This window comes from Apodemus sylvaticus, chromosome X (assembly GCF_947179515.1).
Source record: "Apodemus sylvaticus chromosome X, mApoSyl1.1, whole genome shotgun sequence".
Taxonomy (NCBI): Eukaryota; Metazoa; Chordata; class Mammalia; order Rodentia; family Muridae; genus Apodemus; species Apodemus sylvaticus.
In genome coordinates this window covers 97,516,050-97,527,372 of record NC_067495.1, presented here as the reverse complement: position 1 = coordinate 97,527,372, position 11,323 = coordinate 97,516,050, and the positions used below count along the sequence as shown (strand labels likewise).

Genomic DNA, 11,323 nt, shown 5'->3' with positions numbered 1-11,323 from the left:
GTCAATACTGTAACCTCGCTGGGACTCCTCTAGGATATCCTGTTGTTGCCTCTGTGATATGGAGATCCTGCAGCTTTTGTTCTGCAGTGGCAGCCTAGAAGGTAACCATTTGAACAGTAATAGTTGTGCTTTTCATGGGTTGAAACATTAAGTTACTAAATAACAAGGCTTGAAAGCTAAGGCACGTTTTAAAAAAGAATAAAGGTGTGTTCAGGAAGTTTCAGGCAACTTTGGTTCCCTGAAATATGAGAGCATATTGCTAATTCAGTAACATTATTATGAATTTGACGTTATACTGTTAACTGAACTAATCCAACAAAAAATTGAGTTAAAATTGAGGAGCACAAATAATTCAGTGTTGTTTATTGTAGGTCTGTCAAATTTTGAAGAGCACACGATTATTTGCTCTTATTATTCTTATTTTCTTTTTATTGAAAATAGAAATGTTTTGTCATACAAGAAATGACAGAAAAACTCTAAAACACTAAACTGGACACCGTCAATTATACACTAATACCTAATGTAGATCACTGGAAGGTTCTGAATATTGCTTCAGTCTCTGTGACTTCATATATGAAATGATCAGACAGGATACATGTTTGGGGATGTAGCTCAATGGTAGAGCACATGCTTAGCATGTATGAGGTTCCGGGTTCGATTCCCGGCATCTCCACATAAGTCTTTTCATCTTTGGATTTTTTATTTTCCGATTCTTTTCTACACAAGGTGTCTCAGACTGTAACTTTCTGTTATGAGGTTAAATAAGCATAGATAATTATTGGATGAAAGTGTTCATCTAGGACCATGACAACAATGTTGCTCTATAACATGACATTTCCATGGAGAACTCCACAGACTGGGGAGAACACTGTGGTCATGCCTCCAGGAATATGTTTTGTTCACAGCTTGAGTGAAGCTCTGCTTTCTGGCTGGTTGCAGTTTCCCTTGTGGGTAAGCTTTCTCAGGTTGGGGGCCTAGATAACAGGAGGGAATGAGTTCTACTTTGAGAGACTGGAAGAGAGGGTGGGGTGGAGCCATCCCTAGTTACTAAACAGAATGCTCATTGTGGTTGTCATGGAAACCTAGAGTCATTGTGGAAACCTTTTTCAGTGTGTACCTAGGAGAATATGTAGTGAAAGGAGCATTCTCTGGAGCCAGGCTTGTGGGTTCCCAGAGGTTGAATCTCCCTGAGGGTGGGAAGACAGATGCAGGGATCGCAGACCCAAGTAGGCTCACCACCACTTCAGGATTTGTGGTCAGTGTGTTGCGAGCAGAATGAGAGGGACTGGGACCTTTCTGCCTCCTCAGAAGCTTTTTTTTTTCATGTTAACAATTCTATGAAATACTTTGCATCATTACCACATTTTTCAGATTGAGAATATGTTACCTAATATTAAAGAAGTATTTAATGAACATTACAAAATGTATGTCAAAGTCAGGGACTTATTGTCTCATCAGCTCGAGTCCAAGGCCAATATTAAATATTCTGTACTTTCATCCGTTTTCTCATTTAGAAATCTAGACACTTTTTTTAGCTCTATAAACTGCAAGCATTTTGGACACTACACCAGAGACCTCTAAATAAACTGTATCTGCCTCTGAGCATTATGAATCCCACACACATGCTACTTTTATAATTATTATTGAACTATGTCTTTAAACCTGTGATATATTAAGTTCTATTGGCATTAGAAATTTACCATGAGCCTATGAGGCCCTGGACTACTTAGGATTTCTATTACTTTTCCTAATTTTAACAGCAGTGTGAAAATGGGGTAGGTGTTACTATGATTCTGATTTTGTGGATGAGAAAATGAAGTTTTAGAAGAGTGAAGTAACTTAGCAAATATTCAGCAGGTGACAAAAACAAGTTGTGTCCTATCCTGGGGCCTGTGGCTTCATTCATTTACCAATTTACTTTGGTGATTGACAAACCAGCCAAAGGGACCCAACAGTCTTTACTCCTGCCTTAGCAAGCACTGACCATGGCTGCAGGAATGTAAGTCTCCTCCAGGACTCAGCAAGTCTGACTTTCCTTCTATATTCAATCTAATCCCTACATCCTCTAGGATCTCTTTCCTCATTTTATATACATACATACATACATACATACATACATACAACCACTGCAGTTCTCTATCAGCTATCATGGTATCAACTGAACCGCTGCCAGAGCTTGACCAATACAGAGGCAGAAGCTCATACCCAACCATTGAACTGAGCATGGGGTCCCCAATGGGGGAGATTGGGAGAACACTGAAGTATCTGAGGGTATTTGCAGCCCCAAGGATGGAGCAACAGTGTCAACTGTCCAGACCCCCTGGAGCTCCTGGGGACTGAGCCACCAACCAAAGAGTACACATGGAGTGACCCATGGCCCTGGGCACATATGTGGCAGAGGATGGCCTTGTTTGGTCATCAGTGAGAGGAGTGGCCCTTGGGACTGAGGGTGTTTGATGCCCCAGTGTAGGGGAATGCCAGTGAGGAAGGACAGGAGTGGGTGGGTGAGAAGGTGAGCACCCTCACAGGGGCAGGGGACGGTGGGATAGGGGATTTCCCAAGGGGTAACCTGGAGAGGGGATAGCATTTGAAATGTTAATAAAGAAAATATCCAATCCAAAATCAATGAATAAATAAAAACCAATATAAATTAGGATCTGCATATGTATCATATGGAAAAACATTTTTTAAATTTATTTTATTTTATTTTAGAAATTTATAAAAATAAATGCCTATAAAATGTCTAACAGAATGTATAAAAAGAAAATTTCATTAACTAGGATATATGTGAAGATTTCACACCCAAGACACCAAATAAAAACCAAAATTGGAAGACTGCAGATATCTTAAAATTTACATAGGTTTAAAAAAATGAGATGATTTAAGACCATGTCTAGGGGAATAGTTTAAAAAGTTCATATCTATAGTAACCATGACAGCCACAAATGCTCCTCCCTCTGCTCAGTAACTAGGAAGGCTCTCCACTGCCCTCCCTTCCTTTCTCTCAAAGCAGAATTCATTCACCCTTGTCCTTTATCACCTGAGAAATCATACCCATAAGGGAAACTACACCAGCTAGAAAGCAGAGCTTCGCTCAACTTGTGAAGGAAACATTCCTAGAGGCATGGCCAGACTGTGCTCACCAGAAGATGGAGGTCTCCATGGAAACATCATCAAGGTTAAAGAGCAACATTGTTTTCACATCAAGGTTAAAGAGCAACATTGTTTTCACGGTCCTAGATGAGCTCTTTTACTATACTGAGGAGACTCTGGAGGTCTCTATGGAAATGTGTTCTAGGTTGTGACACACTGTGTAGAAAGAGAACCTGAAGAGAAAAAGAAAAACATCAGAGATACCGGGAGTCGAACCCCGGACCCCGTGTGTTCAAGGTATGGTGCTTTACCGCTAAGCTATATTAAGAGGCCAGTGGGTAGGGTGATTATAGCCTATATCAACATACACTGACTGAAGCTGCCTTTAAAGGGCATGTAAGGATCTGCATCATGTCTTTGTGTACGATTTATGGCTTCTAGTTTATTATTTTATGGAATTTTTCTGTTATTTCTTCTAGGACAAATGAATCTATTTTTAATAAAAATAATACTAAGAACAGGAAATTTTGTATTCTTTGAGACATGGCATACACACAATAAATTGACAGTGTCATGTCAAATTAATTATAATGTGTTTCTGCAGGGTTAGTAAGATCAGGACAAGGTGGGCAGAGGTTGGGACCATGGCATTGCCAGGTTGGGTACACTGACACTTGGGTTTCCTTCACCCTCGTGTGCCTCCCTAGGAGGAAGGCTACCAGGAGCTCTCTGAGACCGAGGCTCCACGGCTGCTCCAATGCAGGTTTAAATGATTTCTTCAGCCTAAATGTGCATTTATAAAGGAACTAAGGGAGGATAAACCTTGAGGATCAGTCAGTGTCATGGGAACAGCATACAGAAGTGCCTTGATCCTGCTCCTGGAGGAAACAGTCTTTTGTCCTTCCCACTTGTTTAGAAGAACTCTAGTGAAGCTTTTGTCTTTCACTACTGGGTTCCCCCTGGATGTGCATTAGTATCAACTGGTATTTGACAGTTTGAATCCCTGACATCCAGGGTGCAGAGTTATGTTGATGGTATGAAATCTATCCAGTTGGATGGTAAATGGCCACAAGAGGAAGGACATCTCAGAAGACTAACAAGTGGTACACTAGCCTAGGTGATGGCCAGAGGACTGTGACAGGCATCATAGTTGCAAACACCCTCTTATTCTGCTTCTGGAGAGTGCAGTCCCTGCATTGGACCATGGTCAGATTCTTTACATCCAAGCCAGCATCAAAGGCTCTTTGTTCTCCAAGGTTGCTGTCCATGATCACTCACTTTTTCCTTTTTTATTTTTTTATTTTTTAAGTTATTTTTGTTTATTTCTGCCTTCTATAACCCTCCCTTTCCTCCTCCCTCTTGCCTACAAGTAGGTGCTCACCCATGCCTCCTCCTTTCTGGGCCCTCAAGTCTAGTAAGGATTAAAAGCATTTTCTCTCACTGAGGCCAAATTAGAGAGTCCTCTGCTGGATATGTGCCAGGGGCCTCAGATTGGGCCTGCATGCTCTGTTTGGTGTCTCAGTCTCTGGGATCTCCCTGGGAGTCTAGGTTAGTTGAGTCTTCTGCTATTCCTATGTGGTCATTCTCTTTTTCATATTATTCAGTCCTTGACCAAATTCAACCTCAGGTTGAATCCAATGGTCAGGTGTAAGTATCTGCCTCTCTGTAAGTCAGCTGCTGGTAGGGCCTCTCTCAGGAAAGCCTTGTCTGGGTTTGGTCTGTGAGCACAACATAGCATCAGTAATAGTGACAGACCTTGGTTACCCCCATGAGATGGATCCCATTTTGGGCTGGCCATTGGCAGCATTTCCCCCAGTCTCTTCCCCAGTTTTGTTTCTGCAGTTCTTTTAGACAGGAACAATTCTGGATTAGAGTCTTGACTGTGGTTTATTAACACTGTCTATGTAAAGGAGGTAGAAACTTTTAGTTCCCTCTTCCCCATGTTAGGGGTTTTGGCTATGGTCACCTTCCATGAGTCCTGAGAGTCTCTTACCTCTTAGGTCTCTTGTACTATATAGATGGTCTCCCTACTTCCCATTCCCAGAGGATGCATATTTCCATTCATTCTCCTGGCCCTCTGCGATACTCGCTCCTGTCCCCTCCATATCAGACCCTGTTCCTCCTTTGCCCTCTCCCTCTCTTCTCACATACAGGTCCCTCCCTCTCTCTGCCTACTCTGATTATCCACCCCCCCACACACACACACACTTCTAATCAGGATTGAAGCCTCCTTACTTGGCATTTCTGCATGTTGTGATTTTCTCTGGGTTGTATCCCAGGTATTCAGTACATTTTGGCTAATATCCATTTATCTAGTTCCATCCATTTACCTGATACATCATGATGTCCTTGTTTTTATAGCTGAGTAGTATTCCTTTGAGAAAGTGAAGCACATTTTCTGTATCCATTATTCTGCTGAGGGACATCTGTGTGGTTTCTGGCTATTACAAATAAGGCTGCTATGAACTTGCTGGAGCATGGATCCTTGTGGTATGGTGAGGTGTCTTTAGGGTATATGCACAAGGGTGATATAGCTGGTGAAGTAACATGGCTTAGAGAGGTGTGGTTCCCACTCTTGAGGTCTGAGACAAATCATGAAATGTCTCTGGTAGTTGCAGAACAGACAAATCAGCTGCTGCTAGCTGATAACAACAGAATGGTCTAAGAAAACATAAGGTGTTCCCAGGTCGTGGTGCTCTTTTTGATGTATGTGCCCTCCTTATGGTTTAACCGGGTGCTGTAAACCAATCAGCTTAAAGGACAACATCCCTTTACCATCTCATGTAGTGCCAAGGCTTGGAAACACCTGCTTTTTGTTTGTTCCATTATAATCCCCTTCCCCACTCAAGCAAATCAGTAGCCTCCCTATATTGAAAGGATAAGCAGGTTGAGAAAGAAATTAGGGAAATGACACCCTTCACAATAGCCACAACAGTATAAAGTACCTAGGGGTGACTCTTACCAAACATGTGAAAGATCTATATGACAAGAACTTCAAGACTCTGAAGAAGGAAATATTAGAAGACCTCAAAAAAATGGAAAAACCTCCCATGCTCATGGATTAGCAAGATTAATATAGTTAAAATGGCCATTTTGCCAAAAACAATATACAGATTCAACGCAATACCTATCAAAATCCCAACTCAATTCTTCATAGAGTTAGAAAGAGCAATTTTGAAATTCATCTGGAATAAAAAAAAAAACAGGATAGCTAAAACTATTCTCAATAACAAAAGAAATTCTAGGGGAATCAGTATCCCTAACCTCAAGCAATACTACAGAGCAATAGTGTTCAAAATTGCTTGGTATTGGCACAGTGACAGGCAGGCAGATCAATGGAACAGGATTGAAGTTCCAGAAATGAATCCACATACCTATGGTCACTTGATCCTCAACAAAGGGGCAGAAAACATCCAATGGAAAAAAGATAGCCTTTTCAACAAATGGTGCTGGTTCAACTGGAGGTCAGCATGCAGAAGAATGTGAATTGATCCATCCTTGTCTCCTTGTACTAAGCTCAACTCCAAATGGATCAAGGACCTACACATAAAGCCAGGCACTCTGAAGCTAATAGAAAAGAAACTGGGGAAGACCCTTGAGGACATCGGTACAGGGGGAAAGTTTCTGAACAGAACACCAATAGTGTATGCTCTAAGATTAAGAATTGACAAGTGGGACCTCATAAAATTACAAAGTTTCTGTAATGCAAAGGACACCATCAAAAGGACAAATCTTCAACAAACAAATTGGGTAAAAATCTTCACCAACCCTACATCAGATAGAGGGCTTATATCCAATATATACAAAGAACTCAAGAAGTTAGACTCCAGAAAAACAAATAACCCTATTAAAAATGGGGTACAGAGCTAAACAAAGAATTTTCACCTGAAGAACATGGGATGGCTGAGAAGCATCTTAAAAAATGCTCAACTTCATTAGTCATTAAGGAAATGCAAATCAAAACAACCCTGAGATTTCACCTTACACCAGTCAGAATGGCTAAGATTAAAAATTCAGGAGACAGCAGGTGTTGGCAAGGATGTGGAGAAAGAGGAACACTCCTCCACTGTTGGTGGGGTTGTAAATTGGTACAACCACTCTGGAAATCAGTCTGGTGGGTCCTCAGAAAACTGGGCACCTCACTTTCGGAAGATCCTGCTATACCACTCCTGGGCATATATCCAGAAGATTCCCCAGCATTTAATAAGGATACATGCTCCACTATGTTCATAGCAGCCCTATTTATAATAGCCAGAAGCTGGAAAGAACCCAGGTATCCCTCAACAGAAGAATGGGTGCCAAAAAATGTGGTATATATACACAATGGAGTACTATTCAGCCATTAGAAACAATGAATTCATGAAATTCTTAGGCAAATGGATGGAGCTGGAGAACATCATACTAAGTGAGGTAACCAAGTCTCAAAAGATCAGTCATGGTATGCACTCACTAATAAGTGGATCTTAACCTAGAAAACTGGAATACCCAAAACCTAATCCACACATCAACTGAGGTACAAGAAGAACGGAGGAGTGGCCCCTGGTTCTGGAAAGACTCAGTGTAGCAGGATAAGGCAAAACCAGAACAGGGAAGTGGGAAGGGGTGGGTGGGAGAACAGGGGGACAGAGGGGCGCTTATGGAACTTTTGGGGAGTGGGGGGCCAGAAAAGGGGAAATCATTTGAAATGTAAATAAAAAATATATCAGAATAAAATAAAATCCCCTTCCCCTAGACCTCAGGGCCTCTCTCCTCTCCTGTTGCACCATCATGAATGTCAGTGGCTTGATGTCAAGCTTGAATAAAGACCCTCATGTGCTTGCATAGGAGCTGTGGTTCCTGGTGATCTCTTTGGGGTTTTCATGATCTGAGCACAGCACTGTGTCTTCACGAGGAAACTATTTCCAGTTTTCTGAGGAACCAACAGATTGATTTTCAGCATTGTTGAACCAGCTTGCAATTCCACCAGCAAGAGAGGAGTGCCCTCTCTGGTAAAGTGTGGGGAAGAGATAAGCAGTAGCAACCCATTGCCAATGGGGACTGAGTGCTTAGGCAGTGGTGGATAATTGCTGATACTCAACAACCAAGTGCTATGTAAATATGTGTCCGTATATCTCTGTGAGTCAGGATCCTTTTCCATCATATTTCACTCTGGAAGATTTCCTTACATTTTCTTCTTTTATTTGAAATAAATTCTCTTCTAAAATATGCTAATTATAGCTTCCATTCCCTGTACTTTTCCAGATCAAGCCCCCCCCACCCCCACCAACCCCCTCTGCCCCCGTGTCCTCCCATCTGGATCCACTGCCTACCTGTAACTCATCACAGAAGCACAGGTTTCTAAAAGATCACATCTTCACATAACAAAATAACTTAGAATAGGATAAAGCACAACAATCACATAGCAGGTGGCCAAGGCAAAAGAAGCAAAGACCCAAGATTAGGGACAGGAGTGAGAGCCCCACCTATTCACACACTCAGATGTCACAGATTGTGGTGGGTGTTGCACAACTTTAGGTCCAGCACTGATGAGGAAGAGGGTTGTGGATCTCTGTAGTTGAGGCCAGCCATGTTTACAGAGTGTGTTCCAGGAGAAGCAAAGCTATAAAGTAATATCCTGTCTTGATAAAAAACAAACAAAGAATAGTATTATTAAAATGTGAGACTTTCACAACTAACTCTGACATAAGAATATTTGGCAATGTGGAGGAGAATGTCCCGAGCACGTATTCCCCAGAAAATATGGAGGGGATCGGTCATGATCTCATGACTACTAATAGAGAAGCATTTCCCATCAACATGACTCCAAGAACCCAGGAAGAGAGAAAAGAGAGAAAAATGTGGAATCTGTCAATCTATGGTTCTGTTGACAGCTAGACACATCTCAGGAATCACATGTTGTACGTTATTCCCTCTAACCATGTCAGTATAAACAGTACCATTCTTCCCTTCTTACCTGTATCAGAATGAAGCACAGTGGGGATCTTCTTTTCTGATAATGAAGGGTATATCCACAAGACAAATGTTAGTATAAGTAAGGGAACTGTCTGATGGTCTTTATCCTCAGTGAATCCATCATCAATATCACCCTGCATCACAATAATGGCTCTAAAGCTTCAATCTGCCTGCAAGCATGAGTGTGTGCTGTTTCTTACTGCTACACTTCCAAGTGGGCTCTCTCTCAGTCATACTGTCTGATTTCAGCCACTCTCATCCTAAGACAGGAAGGAGATTGCTTGTTCAGGGTGGACTGTGTTGAGGACCTACCATGTACCATGTATTGCACACAGGATTTTAGGACTGTGAGGACACATTGCCTCATTTAGAGATATCCAGTAGTAATAAATAGATCCTGGAACCTCTCAAAAGCCTTTCCTGTTGTGTCATGCAGATGCCAGGACTCTGGGAGCACTGCTTTCCCTGTTTTCATGAATCCATGAATCCATGGAACTCCATCAATCACCCCAGTTCTCCTGCCTATGGACTGACTCACTAGCACACTTGAAGTTCTGCTCTTCTCACATGGGTCATGAGATGTCATCTGACTCCAACTTTAATAGATGATCTTTCTCACCATGGAATGGTATAATTTTTTGTAAGCAGCAACATTCTCTCCTCAAAAATATAACAGGACAAGTACAAAGTTTTCATAATCAATTGTTTCAGTGTTTAGGTTTTATACTTAATCATGGGTGAGGAGTGTTGTGAATGTGTCAGTGCACAGAAGTTTGCATCCTCTGTAGCTGGAGTTGCAGACAGTTGTGAGCTTCATGACATGGGTGCTGGTCACTGACCTCAGGTCCTCTAAAGGAACAAATAGCTCTTACCTGCTGAACCATCTATCCATCTGTTTTTCCAACTCCCCAAACGCAGTACTCTATGAAAAATGACACAGAAACACACACACACACACACACACACACACACACACACTTTATTAAGTATATTTTAATGTACATAATTAACATTTTTCAGTGTATTAGGATTTGGTTGTGTGCTAGGAACAACTAATAAAACATCATGTCTGCATTCCTCACCATTTAATTTTATACCTGCTCAGAAGAGTAAAGTTCCCTCTGGATATGTGTGCCCACTTAGAATGCATGAAGCAGAGACACTGCCCTGCTGTCCCATTGGGCCAGCTTCTTCCAGCAGCATGAGAAGCCAACGTTCTTCAATCTTTCTGGTTTACTAATTTGTGTGATATATTCATTTATCTGTGAGAACCTGGAGAGAACAAGGTGTTTTGCTGTCTGAGAAAGTGATCAGTTTCACAAAATACTGGCTGAGTGAAATTCTGATATCCTGGTATAATGTCTCAGACAATATCTTGGAATGAACTGTAGAATTTGAAGGGAAACGTCAATGTCCAAGCTGTGTTTATGCTACACTGCATGAAAGTGAAATATGAGGAGAAGGATGTCATACTATGCTGAAAAAGACAAAGCTCCCATGAAATTGTCCTTGCGAAAAACGAGGGTTCCCAAGGACAGACGAATGTGAAGACACCTTTTGGTAAGGCTCCCCTTAGTTATAGTGTAGAGGATCTGAGGAATATATGCCTGTCATGTGTAGAACTCTAATTCCATGGTTGTTTTGGAGGGGGAAGGGGATGGAATGAAGAAGACTGGCCCACATTTTTCAATGCTTATTCATCAGCCAGTGGAACTCTCTCAGAAAAACTAGAAGATGTGACCTTCTTAGATTAGATGTGGCCTTGTTGGAGAAAACTTGGCATCGAACCCGGTTGAGCTTTGGTGTTTCAAAAGCCCATGCCATACCAGTCTCTCTTGCTGCCTATGGATCAGTATGTAGGACTCTCAACTCCTGTTTCATTCTTCTGTTGAAGGACATCTGGGCTAAGAAAACATAAGTTGTTCCCAGGTTGAGGTGCTCTTTTTGATGTATGTGCCTCCTTATGGTTTAACCAGGTGCTGTAAACCAATCAGCTTAAAGGCCAACATCCCTTCACAATCTCATGTAGGTCCAAGGCTTGGAAACACCTGCATCTATTTTGTTCCTTTATAAACCCCTTCGCCTAGATCTCTGGGCCTCTCTCATCTCTTGTTGCACCATCAGGAAGGTCTATGGCCTGAGCTCAAGCTTGAATAAAGACCCTCCTGTGCTTGCATAGGATTCGTGGTTCCTGGTGGTCTTTTTGGGGTTTTCATGATCTGAGCACAACACTGGGTCTTCACTTAGACATATTTCCATTTTCTGAGGAACCACCAGA

General features: G+C 41.8%; 1 non-coding gene and 1 pseudogene across 1 annotated transcript; both read left to right on the top strand.

Annotated features, from left to right (window-relative positions):
- Positions 1-601: 601 nt before the first annotated feature.
- Trnaa-agc (transfer RNA alanine (anticodon AGC)) lies at positions 602-673 on the top strand. Its single transcript has one exon. It is a non-coding gene; the product is annotated as a tRNA-Ala (tRNA).
- A 131-nt stretch (positions 674-804) lies between these two features.
- Positions 805-4,380, top strand: LOC127674605 (presenilins-associated rhomboid-like protein, mitochondrial; annotated as a pseudogene).
- Positions 4,381-11,323: the final 6,943 nt, after the last annotated feature.